The sequence below is a fragment of the Haematobia irritans genome, chromosome 5 (assembly GCF_050003625.1).
Source record: "Haematobia irritans isolate KBUSLIRL chromosome 5, ASM5000362v1, whole genome shotgun sequence".
NCBI lineage: Eukaryota > Metazoa > Arthropoda > Insecta > Diptera > Muscidae > Haematobia > Haematobia irritans.
In genome coordinates this window covers 81,800,145-81,816,489 of record NC_134401.1, presented here as the reverse complement: position 1 = coordinate 81,816,489, position 16,345 = coordinate 81,800,145, and the positions used below count along the sequence as shown (strand labels likewise).

The window sequence follows — 16,345 nt, the reverse complement described above, 5'->3', positions numbered from 1 at the left end:
ATGGCCTCAAACATACATCCAAAAATTGGTCGAAATCGGTCCATAATTATATATAGCCCCCATATAAACCGATCCCCAGATTTGACCTTTGGTGCTTTTTGGAGAAGCAAAATTCATCCGATCTGGTTGAAATTTGGTACGTGGTGGTAGTATTTGATATTTAACAACCATGCCAAAAGTGGTCCATATCAGTCCACGGGAGCCACCGTGGTGCAATGGTTAGCATGCCGCATTGCACACACAAGGTCGTGGGTTCGATTCCTGCTTCGACCGAACACCAAAAAGTTTTTCAGCGGTGAATTATCCCACCTCAGTAATGCTGGTGACATTTCTGAGGGTTTCAAAGCTTCTCTAAGTGATTTCACTGCAATGTGGAACGCCGTTCGGACTCGGCTATAAAAACGAGGTGCCTTTGTCTTTTTTTTTTACTTTTTTGTCTCATATAAGCCACGTATGGACAATTTAGAAAACGATGTTAAGAAGTTTTAAGATACAACAACCCAAGTAATTCGATTGTTGATGCAGGCTTTCGTAGAAGCTTCTCGCAATCCATTGCGGAGGGTACATAAGATTCGGCCGAACTTACGGCCGTATATACTTCTTGTTTTGTTTTATGCCATGTCGTCAGGGGATCCCGTTCCGTTGATATTAGCTGATCCTGGCCAAGCATCTGGTGCGAAAATTTTCTGCTTTGTTTCTCTTCACATTTGTATTTTTTGGTTTGATAAATGGTCATATTGATGAGGAGCTGAAGCAGTCCCAAAACCAATTCTTGATTCGCTGTTTCTTTTGATCGAAAATGCGCCACTAGGAGTATGAATGTGTGTAGGAGTTATGTCGGCAGGATATGCCCCACTCCTCCTGGACGCATTCCTCCCCTACGAAAATTCATAGGGGAAATAAGCAATATTGGAGAAACAATTTTGGAGTTATAAAAATTCGCTTCAACAAATGTTTATCCCCTGATTGAAGGGGTTTCCAAGCACTTTAATCTCTCATAAATTTTCAGAGATCGCCTCCAGAAATTTTGGATAATAAATACAGAAATTAAAAGATAGTATTTGGTGTCTTAAAAATCAAATCTTGATATATGCTATACCTTGTTCGATAGCCATTTCATAGGACTATACACTGCCGCATATGTAGTCCTGGCAGGATATCCCGTTCCTGAGATATGGTTCCCCTCATGCCCAGTAGTTTTTCCAAAAAAAATAGTTTTGCACAAAAATCCTAAATTTTTGTTGCCTAATATATTAAAATTGGTTTGTATCTAGCGTTTTAAATACGTATTTATCTTCACACACTTCTTAATGTACGCTGTACCACAGTAGTGGTGAAGGCAGCGTTACCGTTGTGCCACGTTACCGGTGCCACTTTTCTGCCACTAAATACGACTTTTACGATATTGTGCCACTTTATCAAAAGTTTAAATTTTATTGGAAGTTAACACCATAAAGAGATGTGTTATTCAGAAAATTGAATATTGTGCACCAACTATCTACAGCTATCGTCCATTAATTCTTATTATATGTGAATGGTTCTGATTCAATTACGTGGGTAAAGCGTAATCTGTATATGTCAAATTTTTTGAGACGTTATGATAATTATGTTTAAAGTTTGTAGTGCGACCACAAAGAAGAACCTCAGTTTGCAGAGTGCAAACTGAGGTTTGAATTTTGATGTAACATATTTATAACAAACAATATATAAAAATGGTTATATTGCAATTAGTGATTTAGCAGATATCGACTATAAAATTTTTGAGAATATTACAGAAATTACGAAAACATACATAACCCAGGGAACCAAATCACAACATCAAATCAGTATGCATCCCTGAAACTGATATTATTAAATTATTAAATTTATATTCTAAAATTTTATCCTAAAATTGTGATCGAATTGGCATACTTAAAAACCAATGATGATACACGCAAAAAAATAACTCTTTCCTCCCAAACGAAATTTTAGACAAAGTTCGTTTCTCACTTGCTTTTCGCTGTAAGGAAGTTTATTTGGAAGAAAAGTATATACTTTTTGTGATAAACGTTTATTCTTTTCCAGTATGTAAAAACAATTTCATAAAGATAAACTCAAAAACAAAAAAAAACATTGTTTTCCTGCTAATTGCATTTTCCCTCATATCTTTCTCACATCGTCAAGGTTTTTTAGTTCTCAACACCTTTTCCTGTAATCATAAGCGTAGGAAGGCCTCTGGGGAGGGGGCTTAGACCCCCCAGAAAAATTTTAGCCCCCCCAGAATTTGAAAACCTATTTACGATTTTACATTTTTATAAAAATTAAACAAGTATATACTCGTACAACGCACAAAGTTCCACTAAAGACTTTCATTCACAATCAAAATACTTGGGTTGTGGTAGAAGTCTGATATTCATGAAATAAAGTTGTGGTTGTACTCATGATTTAGTTGAATAAAAAATAGTAATTGATATTAAAACTATTCTTTCATAAATTAATATCTTAATAATGCTGCAAAAAAGCGTCGCCAAAAAAGAAGTGAAAATGTTCTTTTTGGGTTTGGATGTGGTACAAAATTGGCGGAGAAGCGATGAATGTAATATGAACTTGTCATAGAACGAATGTCCACCGTTTCAACAACCGTTGCAATGAATTGGCATCACTTCTTAAGGTGTGATCCGAATTCAGTGTTTTGAATGTGAATTAAAAATTTTGTGATATTTTCCCAAATAAATAATTTTTATACTTTTTGAAAACGTTTTCCCTCGAATATTTTCAAATATTATCGATTTTTCTATAATAGATTTAGCATTTTTGTGGCAAAATTTGAATAATTTGTACCATTTTTTTTTTTATTCTTACTCTTTTTTTAAACTATTTGAAAAAAGAAAACAAAAAAATTACGCATTAAAATATAAAAAAAAATTAAGTAAAAAACTTCCTGTGTAGTTAAAATAGTTAACTTCTTTGTGAAGACATTTTTGGAAGTGCTTTTAAAGTTGTGCCTTTAGAACAACTCACAATTTTTTGCTGGGAAAAGTGTGGAACTAACCTACGGGAAATCGATCAACCACAGAACTGGTACAGGACTAGTCCCTGGTGTGTATGGACCAGTCCCAGTTCTGATCAAAACGTATGGAAGGGACCGTCCACTTTAACATGGGTTTGTCATTGACGGAGTAAACTTACATTTTAGCACGCGTCTTGGACTCATCACAAAGGACACGTCCTGGGACAATTTTGCAGGAGGAGCAACCCATAAACAGGTCCTCAGGAACCAGTCTCGGACAAACTCTTAGAAATCTCTTTCCTAATCGAACCCGAAATGAAAAAAAAAACTTTTGAAATATGTCGAAGAAAAGGTTATTCTGATAATTTTATTTCACTAAATGTGAAAATTGCAACTAACTGGAGCACAGGTACCAGTTCTGTGATAGGTCCGTCAGTGGCAATTTGCACCAATTTCCCCGTAAGGTACTTTTAGTTGCTTTATTATAAATTGATTGTCGAGTTATTTTGATGTCTATTTTTTTATCCAATTTTATGAAATAAAACATTAGTTGAACCTATAAGTTCAGTCTATAAAGTTTTAGCTAGGGGGGCTATAGCCCCCCCCCCCTAGGAAAATTGTCTAGCTATGCTAATGCCTGTAATACCAACAATGTAGAAGAAATTGTACGATTTTATAAATTTTTAAAATTTTTTTACCTTTCGTCTGGACGGAGAATCGAACCGCGGACCATGCACTTTGTAAGCCAACACACTAACCACTGAGCTATGTACCTGTTATGGTCATCAATAGATAAATATCCATATAAGTTATATTTATATAGCATAGCTTGCGGCGCCCACGAGCCGAATAAACAAAGTTTATTTAACAGAAAAAAACGTTTAGTTTGGCACCGTGGAGCAGTGGTTGCTACGTCCGACTTGCATGCCAAGGGTCGTGGGTTCGATCCCTGCTCCGACCAAAGTTTTTTTGTTCTTTTTTTTACATATATTCCAGATATGTTCGGAAGATTCCGAAAAAATGTTCAACATTACATTGTAATGTTCAACATTACATTGTAGTATATTAAATTTTGAACTGTAAAATGTGTGTTATTAAAGACCTTAAGTCAGAAAAGAACAGTGTTTTATATAAACGAAATGGACTGTGTTGTTGTTTCAAAAATAACTTTTTTTATTGAAAAAATAAAAATTTTGTAACAAACGAATTTTTTTGGTGATAAAAGTTTAAAATTTTCGAAGCAATTAAAAAAACTAAACAAAAGAAAAACGTTTTCGGTACACGTTTTCCAAACGTTTTTTTCTTTGCGTGTATAGAAATAAAATTTTGACAAAATTTTCTATAGAAATAAAGTTTTGACAAAATTTTCTATTGAAATAAAATTTTTACAAAATTTTCAAATTTTTCTTAACAAAATTTTCTATAAAAACAAAATTTATAAAAACAAATTTAACAAAATTTTCTATATGGACAATTTTTGGCATGGTTGTCAGCGGCCACATACTAACATCACGTTCCAAATTTGAACCGGATCGGATGAATTTTGCTCCTCCAAGAGGCTCCGGAGGTCAAATCTGTAGAACGGTTGTATGGGACCTATATATAATTATGGACCGATATGGGCCAATTCTGTCATGGTTGTTAGATACCATATACTAACACCATGTTCCAAAGTTCAGCCGGATCGGATGAAGTTGCTTCTTTTACAGGCTCTGCAAACCAAATCTAGGGATCGATTTATATGGGGGCTATATATAATAATGAACCGATGTAGACCAATTTCTGCATGGTTGTTAGCGACCATATACCAACATCATGTACCGAACTTTAGCCGGATCGGATGAAATCTGCTTCTCTTTGAGGCTCCGCAAGCCAAATCTGGGGATCGGTTTATATGGGGGCTATATATATTTATGGACCGATGTGGATCAATTTTCGCATGGTTGTGAGAGACCATATACCAAAACCAGGTACCAAAATCCATGTACGAAATTTCAGCCGGATCGGATGAAATATGATTCTCTTAGAGGCTCCGCATGCCAAATCTGAGGGTCCGTTTATATGAGGGCTATACGTAAAAGTGGACCGATATGGCCCATTTGCAATACCATCCGACCTACATCAATAACAACTGCTTGAACTGCATGAACCCTGAATGTTGTTTGGCCCCATATGAGTGTTGATTCGCTTTCATGAACGGATCGTTTTGAAACATGAACCCGTTTCGTGATTATTTTGAGTCTAACACTGCAATCCGATATATAATATCGTAAAATTTTTTGTGTTACGGTTTCATTTCCTGAAAATAGTTGTGATTAATTTTAAATCCAATTTAATTAAAAATTTTCTAAGGCAATGCAGTGTTGTTGTATTCCTCTTGCCAATGGCTTTGGCAATTTTAGTTCTTGATGTTAATAACAACCACGAACTTTGACTTTAATTATTAAAGTGTGCCATTGGATATCCTCATGTTTGTTTAGCGAATATGAAGACATTAATACTCCACAAGTGTTCTAAAGAATATCGCTGGGCTTATTTCATGCAGGTCGTATTTCCTTTATTAGTTTTTTCCATTTTATAACTTTAACCATGCTTCGTAGAAATACTAAAGGTTCTACGCCTTTTATGCCCTATGGTCCAAGTCAGATGTTTTAGCGCCGCCACTTTTGTATGCCCAATACTCACAATTATTCACAGCCTAAATCTTTGACTCTCTATGAAAAGTCCAAGTTGCATTCGAAACGCGAAGTGTTCTTTATTGCACACCCCATTTATACCAAACACGAGTAGGTACCCTCTGGCCCACCCTCTCTTTTTTTTGCTAACTACAATCATCAGATATGACCATGGTAGTGCAAAGGAATATTAGCCACATGCAAGGAAAGAAAAAGGTACCAAGCGGAGGAAACGATTTTACGCTTGGATTTCAAAAAAGAAACTGCTACCATGGACCTGCGGGCGTTTGGATCGTTTTTATTTGGAGCTGTTACAATTATCATTGATCCTGTAATTTATGACGTTTTTTGAGCCTAGAGCTTTTTGAAGTCGTAATTGAAAGCTTACCAAACTGAGAATGAATAAGGGAATGATACAAGGAGAAGTGCTGCACTTTTCCCTCAGTATAGTTCATTACAAAAGAGGTATGAAGTTCTATATCGCTCTTTGGCAAATATAAATATTTTAGGATAGGATTCACGGAGGGCACTAACATGGACACATCAACTTCGATCCCAAGTTTACGCTCACACCGAAAAAAGTGAACTGTTTTATAGGAAGAATGAACTACCTCGCACGAAAATTTAACTAAATTTTACTCCACATTTTGAGATTTCCACAAAGCGTTGTTAAAACCAGGAAATTTTAGTGCCCTGTTGTACTTTTTAAGTGCATCATCTCATAGAAGAAAAAAAATTAACTAAAAGTAAAGAAGAAAATCATTGGCGCCAAATCATGACCATTTTAACCATACAGTAGTTCATTCTTACTATTTTTGGGAATCGTACGAAAATCTTCTTTTGCTTTAGGTTAGGTTAGGTTAAAGTGGCAGCCCGACTAAGATTCAGACTCACTTAGACTATTCTGTCCATTATGATACCACATTAACTAAAAGTACCTATTACATATGAGCACTTCTAGTTTTAACCGCTGAACCTTCTTGATTATTTTTCTTTGTTGAACCAATCAGATTGTTCCAAAAACATTAACAGACTGCTCAAGTTAACGTTTTCCAGATCCGCCAGTAATCTAAAGCTATATGCCCCTAAAATTCGCTTACACTAAATGCAGGACACTCACACAAGAGGTGTTTAATTGATTCCTTTTCCTCCGCATCATGACAGCTCATACAGTAGTAATTATACTTCGCACCAATAGTTTTTGCAAAATCGCCTATCAGGCAGCGACCCGTTATAGCAGATATCAGGAGTGATATCTGACACCTTGAGAAGACTAGCATATCTAGTGTGCGGTTTAAGTTTAAATGGGGCCATATTTGCTTGGTGTCGTTACAACCCTTGCAATTCTCCCATCGAACATTTGCCATCATAACAGCCTTCTCTCGCAGTATGAGCTGGCAGGTAGCCAGGGGCATACCAACAGATTCTAGTTCCCCCGGAATATTTAAGGTAGTCCCTAGCCTTGCCAACTCATCCGCTTCGCAGTTCCCCGGTATGTTCCTATGGCCAGGCACCCATATTAGGTGAATATTGTACTGCTCAGCCATCTCATTGAGAGATTTACGGCAGTCGATGGCCGTTTTCGAGTTGAGGAACACATAGTCCAAGGATTTTATTGCAGGTTGACTGTCTGAGTATATATTAATGCCAATAATTGTTGGAACATTACTTCTCAGCCAATTCACCACCTCTCTTATTGCCAATATTTCAGCCTGAAACACACTACAGTGATTAGGTAATCTTTTCGCTATTCGAAGTTCCAGATCATTAGAATATACTCGAAACCCAATTGTCCATCCAATTTGGAGCCATCAGTGTAGAAATCTTTTGCTTTAGTTCATATTGAACTTATGTGTACGGTCATTGAACTTTATACTCACGTTTAGTTCCTAAAATTTTTGAGTCATACTTAAAAAAGTAAGATTTCATTAAGCTGAGGAATATTTCGATAAAAAGAATAAAATTTAATTACAAGCAAATAAATTTTTTCCAATAAAAATAAGTAAATTTAGCGTTAGTTTAACTACGGAAATTTTTTTCTGTGCATGAAATTGTGAAACTCACAAATGCAATCGCCTTTACCGTATGGGAATCCTTTTCCGCATATTGTTAGTCCAATAGAGAGCCACCGGTATACAACGCGTGACATGCCCGCATTGCGTACAAAGAGTCATGGGTTCAATTCCATTTTCAGCCGATCTCCAAAAAATTATTAATTAACATATAGGTGTTTCACCGTAATGTGAAACGCCGTTCAGACTCGGCTATGAAAAGCAGGTTCCTTGTTACAGAGCTAAATATAGAATCGGACATATCTCAGAGCCACTGTAGTTTAGATAAGGTTATACACGCAAAATAAAATATTTCCTTTCAATAAAAATTTTAGAAAAACAACTATTTTTTATCTTTTATTTTTCGTCGACTTTTTGTGATAACCGTTGACTTTATAGTCTAATAGCAAGTTGCTTAATGTCTTTTTCACTTGCACGTTCGTTATTTTGTTCTCAACACACAAGGAAACAATAAATTTTATAAATTGTACCTTTCGTCCAGACGGAGAGTCGAACCGCGTACAGTTTGTAAGCAAACATACCATTCACTGGGCCATTGTCATCAATACTCTACTATCGCTATAGCTATCAAATTTCAGGCAACGCATACGGTCAAGCTGTTCTATTTATCGACTAGGTTTTAGAGCACACACAAGCATATTTAAAGAATCTTTATTTAAAGGAAACAAACCAATTTAATTTAATTCTTACTTACAAATGATTGGCATGTCGTGGTACAACAGAATACAAAAATTATGCAATTTTGCATAAAATGACAACAAACAAGTATATACGGCCGTAAGTTCGGCCAGGCCGAAGCTTATGTACCCTCCATCATGGATTGCGTAGAAACTTCTTCTAAACACTGCCATCCACAATCGAATTACTTAAGTTGCGGTAACGCGTGCAAGGTATCTTAAAACCTCCTAACACCATCTTCTAAATTGTATGTAAGTCCATACGTGGTATATATTAAATCAAAAAAGATCGATCCAATACGTATATAATTCAGTTTGACAAAGTAGACATAAAATTATGACAAAATTTTCTACAGAAATAAAATTTTAACAAAATTTTCTATAGAAATAAAATTTTCTATAGAAATAAAAATTTTGACAAAATTTTCTATAGAAAGAAAATTTTGACAAAAATTTCTACAGAAATAAAATTTTAACAAAATTTTCTATAGAAATAGACTTTTGACAAAATATTCTATAGAAATAAAAACTTTGTAGATTATTTTTGGTTCGAGTGGCAACCATGATTATGAACCGAATAAAATTTGAACAAAATTTTCTATAGAAATAAAATTTTGACAATGATGAAAATTTTATTATGAACCGAATAAAATTTTAACAAAATTTTCTCTAGAAATAAAATTTTGACAAAATTTTCTATAGAAATAAAATTTTGACAAAATTGTCTATATAATAAAATTTTGGTAGATTATTTTTGGCTCTAGTGGCAACCATGATTATGAACCGATATGGACCAATTTTTGTGTGATTGGACCAATTGTTGTATGGTTGTTAGCGACCATATACTAACACCACGTTCCTAATTTGAACCGGATCGGATGAATTTTGCTCCTCCAAGAGGCTCCGGAGGTCAAATCTGGAGAACGTTTTATATGGGGGCTATATATAATTATGGACCGATATGGACCAATTCTGGCACGGTTGTTAAAGATCATATACTAACACCATGTTCAAAATTACAACCGGATCGGATGCAATTTGCTTCTCTTAGAGGCTCCACAAGCCAAATCTGGGATCGGTTTATATGGGGGCTATATATAATTATGGACCGATGTGGACCAATTTTTGCATGGTTGTTAGAGACCATATACCAACACCATATACCAAATTTCAGCTGGATCGGATGAAATATGCTTCTCTTAGAGGCACCACAAGCCAAATCTGGGGATCGGTTTATATGGGGGCTATATATAATTATGGACCGATGTGAACCAATTTTTGCAAGATTGTTAGAGACCATCTACCAACACCATGTACCAAATTTCAGCCGGATCGGATGAAATATGCTTCTCTTAGAGGCTCCACAAGCCAAATCTGGGGATCGGTTTATATGGGGGCTATATATAATTATGGACCGATGCGGACCAATTTTTGCATGGTTGTTAGAGACCATATACCAACACCATATACCAAATTTCAGCCCGATCGGATGAAATATGCTTCTGTTAGAGGCTCCACAAGCCAAATCTGAGGGTCCCTTTATATGGGGGCTATACGTAAAAGTGGACCGATATGGCCCATTTTCAATACCATCCGACCTACATCGATAACAACGACTTGTGCCAAGTTTCAAGTCGATAGCTTGTTTCGTTCGGAAGTTAGCGTGATTTCAACAGACGGACGGACGGACGGACGGACGGACGGACATGCTTAGATCGACTCAGAATTTCACCACGACCCAGAATATATATACTTTATGGGGTCTTAGAGCAATATTTCGATGTGTTACAAACGGAATGACAAAGTTAATATACCCCCATCCTATGATGGAGGGTATAAAAATTGAATAGCTCGAAAGCTTGCTTGGTATGGCATAATATTATTGACAGGGAAACTTCAAAATGTGCTAAATATAACCGACTGCGATTGTGGAGTTTGGGTCTCCTTGGGCTAAATGTGAGTAACATCGCTTAATAAATAAGATTATTATGACCAAATTTAAGAAAATCGGGCGATGCATATACATGGGAGCTATATCTAAATCTGAACCGAGTGAGGCATTTTTGAGTAAGATCGGTTAATAAATAAGGGGTTTATGGCAAAATTTGTGAAAATCGGGCTATACATATATTGGAGTTATATCTAAATTTGAACCGATTTCAACCAAATTTGGCACACTTGATGACGCTATCAAATGTACTCCTTGTGCAAAATTTTAAACAAATCAATATGTAACTCTGGCGTGTTGGGCTATATAAGGGCATATCGGGCGAAGGATATATGTGGGAGCTATATCTAAACTTGAAACGAGTTGGCTGATATTTGGGAACCACAAAACATTCTGTTGTACGAAATTTGAAGAAGATCGGTTGATAAACACGTCAATTATGACCAAATCGGAAAAAATATATATGGCAGCTATATCTAAACCTGACCCGACTTTTATACCTTTCACCATAGGATGGGGTTATATTAACTTTGTCATTCCGCGTATAACATAACGAAATATTGATGTCAGACCCCATAGCGGTGTTATTCTGAGTCGGTCTAGCGGTGTCCGTCCGTCTGACCAGCTGTCCATCCGTCTATGGAAATCACATTAACTTCCGAACGAAACAAGCTACCGACTTGAAATTTGATATAAGTAGTTGTTATTTATGTAGCCCGGATGATATTGCAAATACCCCATATGGGACCACTGTTATGTATGGCCCCCATATAAACCGAGGCCCAGATTTGTCTTGCGGACTGTTTAGGAAGAAGTTACGTTATTATATACCCTCTACTATCCGTGCAAAAATTGGTGCATTTCGGTCCCTAATTATATGTAGCCCCCATATAAAATGATCACTGATCAGATTTGACCACCGGAGCCTATTTGAAGAGCAAATCTTCTCCGATCCGGCGCAAATTTGGTACGTTATGTTAGTATGTAACCTCTAACATCCATGCTAAAGTTTGTCCATATCGGTCCATAGTTATACATAGCCCCATATAAACCGATCCCCAGATTGGACCACCGGAGCCTCTTGAAAGAGCAAATTTTATTCGATCAAAAATTGGTCCATATCGGCCCTAATTATATATAGCTCTCATATAAACCACCGGAGTCTCTTTGAAGAGTTAAATTTCACGCGATCCGGTTGAAATTTGGCTCCCCAATAGACATATCCATTCATAATTATTTGTAGACTCCTCTATACAAAACGATCAAGAACTAAAGAGGCATACATAGGTATTTATTCTGTCTTTTTATCTAGCATAGACTAACAGTCATAAAGTCTTTAGTATAACTTTCTACGCAATCCACGGTGGAGGGTACATAAGATTCGGCTTGGCCCATTTTACTTGTTTCCAAAATCAATTGAAATCGTTTTTGAGCCGAAGTAAGACCCTACTCCAAAATTGAGAACGGTCGGATTTAATTTGCGAACTATACTTTGCACACAAGGATACATGATTGGACAGACGAACACCGCTAAATCGACTTTGAATTTAATTTTAAGACGATCGGTATACTAAACGGTCTTAGACTAGTCCTTGGGATAGCATGCCCGCCTTGCCTACACTGTTAGAAAAATATGTTTTTCATATGTTCCGATATAAACAAAATGTGTTTCGGGCACGATTTTAAAACACAATATATTTAAGTGTGAACATGTAATGTTCCTAAACTAACACTAAATGTTTGGGACATCTAAGTCAATATGTTAGAATATATTATGTTTGGGGCATGAATGTTTCATAAAAATCATATATGTGAATGCAAACATATATAAATTTACAAATTTCGACTAAACATACATATGTTGTGATATTTTATTCAAAGCGACAGAGAGAGTATAGAGAAAGAAATAGAGATGGAAACCGGGAGAGTTGAGGAAAGATATCAATATAACACAGCAAAAGAGTCAAAAGGGAACAATTTCTGTGAAACCGCTTGTATGTTGTTTCGGAAAACTCTTTTATGATAAGGCCAAAAATTTGATATGCTTAAGTCTAAATATTATTTAATTTGAATAAAGAGAATAGACATTCGGAACCAAGAAAATAGACATTTGAAAAACAAACAGCATATGTTTTCGCCTTGTGAGCAGCATTTTATGTATGTGTGGACATGTGTTTTGTTTATCATTTTGGCATTATGGGCACAATTTTTTTCTTGGTTCGTTAAAAGAAATCAGGGGTCTTCATAAAAATAACGAAAGGGTACAATACTCTTTTTAGAGTTGGGACAGTAAAATGAAATAAGGAGGAAATAGTGAAAAATTACACAGTAAAATGTAAAAAAACAAAGTTTAGTTCCTCTTTATTAATAAGTAGTCCACGAGGAGTTGACGGACACCAGCGGGCATTAAGTTCGAGTTTTACAGCTAAAACATTTAAAAAGTTTATTTTCTTTAAAATGAATTATTAAAGAAAAATAAAAGGAATTTTAGAGCGATGGTGTTAAATGCTAGTAAAAAACTGCTCAAATAAATTTATGTTTTTTTATTTATGTATGTTTATACTCGACTCCACGTTCTTCTTTTGTTAGAGTTTTTGAATTCCTTCCAAATTTTAAAGTTTTGTATCAAAAACCGTTTTTTGTTACAAAATTGTTATTTTTGCAATAAAAAATAATACTTTATCCAAAAATCAGTCAATTTCGTTTAAAGCAAGCACTGTTACTGACTATAAATCTTTAATAACGCACATTTCGAAGTTTCATTATAAAAAATTAATTTAGTATATAAATGTGTAAATGTATAAATGTGTAAATTAAAAAAAGTGTTCGGTCGGAGCAGGGATTGAACCCACGACCCTTTGCATGCAAGGCAGACATGCTAACCACTGCTCCACGTGGCGAACAAATGTATGTTTCGTGGGCGCTGCAAACTATGCTATATCAATGTAACTTAAAACGATAATTATCTACTGGTGACTATAACAGCTACGTAGTCCAGTGGATAGTGTGTTGGCTTACAAACTGTATGGTCCTCGGTTCGATTCTCCGTGCAGGCGAAAGGTACAATTTAAAAAATTTATAAAAGTGAATAATTTCTTGAACATTATTTGTATTACAGAAAAAGGTGCCAATAAGTAAAAAATTTCGTGGAAGTGAAAATTACGAGTATGTTAGGGAATGAGCATAATCGTGTTTGGGAAAAATTCTTCCAAACATATAATATTTTTGGCTCAAAACGCTTCCAAACATATAATATGTTCACATAAAACAAACATATTAATGTTTCGGCAGTATGCAATAATATATGTGCTTCCTGCAAAATATGTTTGGAACATATGTTAAAGAAGCGATTTTTTTGAGGGTGTACACAAGGTCGTGGGTTCGATTCCTGCTTCGACCAAACACCAAAAGTTCAACGGTGGATTATCCCCCCTCAGTAATGCTGGTGACATTTCTGAGTGTTTCAAAGCTTCTCTAAGTGGTTTCACAGCAATGTGGAACGCCGTTCGGAGTCGGCTATAAAAAGGAGGTCCCATGTCATGGAGCTTAACATGGAATCGGGCTGCACTCAGTGATAAGAGAGAAGTTCACTACTGTGGTATCACAATGAACTGAATAGTCTAAGTGGGCCTGATACATAAGGCTGCCAGTCCTTCTTAGCTTTACATACAAATTCAAAAAGTTATGCACCAGAACCACAATAGTGGTGAAAAGTATAAAAAAGTGTAAAAAAAATCTTTACTTGTCAAATACTAAATATCTTACGAAGGTTTATGGTAAAAAATATATGTCACAAGTTTACTACAGAACATCTCTGTAATATACTAACATCACATACCACATTTCAACCAGATCGGATGAAATTTAGTTTTCCTAGAGGCTCTGGAAGTCAAATCTGGGGTCGGATTATAATTATGAACCAATTTTTGTTGTGGTTACTTCAGAGTTAAAACCGACAACACGTATCAGGATCTGTCAGTCTTAAACCTGCGGAGCGGTCTTTATGGAATTGAACCAGCGTTCTTTACTTTCTTATTCATAGTAATTAAAAACATCTTTGTAAACAATCAGAATATTATGCTTTGAGATCATATTTCTTTCAAACATTTCAAACTACTTTTGTGGAAGCTCTTGTTTAGCTGGGTAGCAATGCGATTTGAATGGCCGTCTTTAATAGAAATTTGTATGCAATCCATGGGTACACAAGATTTCAGTCTCTTCTTCTATTAAGTGTCTGCGGAAATGATGCAAACATCATGAGGAATGCAATATTTTATTTCCACTTCTACATTAACATACAATAAAAAAAAACAACTTACCTTTTGGATTTTTTTAAACCACCATCCGTGCACCGTTTATGCACAATGTTATCCGTTTAAATTTCAGAGTTTAGTTAAAAAATCACCAGATCTGGCAAGCTTTGGTAGACATGTGACAACAAACACAGAAAACATTTCAAAACAACACAAATCTCATTCACCCATACCGTGTGATCGCATCACAAGAGTGCTGCTATAGTTGGCCCTTTTCAATGATAACCCTGCCAAGTCAAGTAGGCTGATGTTGAGGGCAGTGTGGTACGGCCTTCTGTATCGCAGTGAATTATTTTTATCTTAATTTTTAATTTTCTTAACTTTGTTTTGGTTTTAATTCGTTTAATAAACGATAACACACTGACACTGTGAGATGCTTCCTCCGTTGGCCAGATTCACATAGCCATTGTTACGCCGTCAGAGTTTAACGTTTATAGCCAAAAAAAAAAAAAAAACGAATTCGTCATAAACACACACGCACACACAATCACTACTTAATCCAGCCATAAATCGAGTGTTACGTCCAAACGATGATTCTTATTTCCAAGATTAATTTAGCCAAACGGCAAATGGGCATGCAATGCAATATCCAAATGGGACGGTTGGGTATAGAGTTTCGCAATGCATTAATGGGGGAAGCATACGGATGGGAAGAAATTGCACTTCTTGGCGCATTTACGTTACGATTGGGATTTTCAATGCGTCTGCGCGTTGCAGGAGCTGTGCGCGTACACTGGTCGCGTTGAGCTATAATTTTGCACTGTTTTCTCAATGCTCGCCATCACTTTTCCTGGCCTCAAGTCTGGACTTTTATGGAGCACTCTTTTTCATTTTCTTCGCCAGGTTAGGTTCTTGTTTTGTTTGTCGTTGTGGCATGTTCTCCCGGCCCTCCCGTACACTTGTCCATGCGCTTACAGCTTTAGCCAGGGCAAGTGGAATGAATGCATCGCCCGTACATGATATCTGGGTATCATGCCACATGACAGGCTAACTTCAGCAACTCTGTGCTCTGTCTACTGCAGCATGTGGCAAAACATGATTGTATGTCCATTGGCATTGGTGCGCAGGTTCTATTGGAACTTGGAAACTCATTCGTATGTATCTTTCTTTTAAATACTCTCAAATTCACAAGCACAGAACAGGCTAAAATACACAAACATTTATCGCATTAATTTTGTGGAAGAGACAGTGGAACTTCTCTATGCTTGTAATTCTAACATCCGAAATATTTGATAACTAAGCACAGACGAAAGGGAGCATATGATCCAGATTCTTGCTCTCTCTCTCTCTCTCTCTCTGTACAGGGAATAACATGAAGATTCGTCTGAATACAATTCGATATGGGCAAAAAAAAAAAACAGCTGCTTTTAATCAGGGCTGTTGAGTCGAGCCAATTTTACTCGACTCCGACTCCAGCAGTTTTCATCAACCTCGACTCCGACTCCGGACTCGACTCCGGGTAATATAACTAAATCGCATTTTAATAACACTCGTTTTAATTCCACCAAAAATTAACCGATATAAATTATGCGTGTAAAAGAGCTCTAAATTTCACATTTGACGCCAATCGCATACCAACAAACCTTACCATTTTAGAGTTCTAAAAGAAATTTAGGCTAATTGGCTCATATTGTCAATAAATTAAATTATGACATAAATCTACATAGAGGC

At 36.1% G+C, this 16,345-nt stretch overlaps 1 protein-coding gene across 1 annotated transcript in view; it reads right to left on the bottom strand.

Annotated features, from left to right (window-relative positions):
* esn (espinas) overlaps positions 1-15,397 on the bottom strand; it is a 348,528-nt gene extending 333,131 nt beyond the window's left edge. The window contains exon 1 of the mRNA XM_075312340.1: positions 14,681-15,397. The gene's annotated coding sequence lies outside the window, so the exon portion shown is untranslated. The remainder of the gene's footprint in view (positions 1-14,680) is intronic.
* Positions 15,398-16,345: the final 948 nt, after the last annotated feature.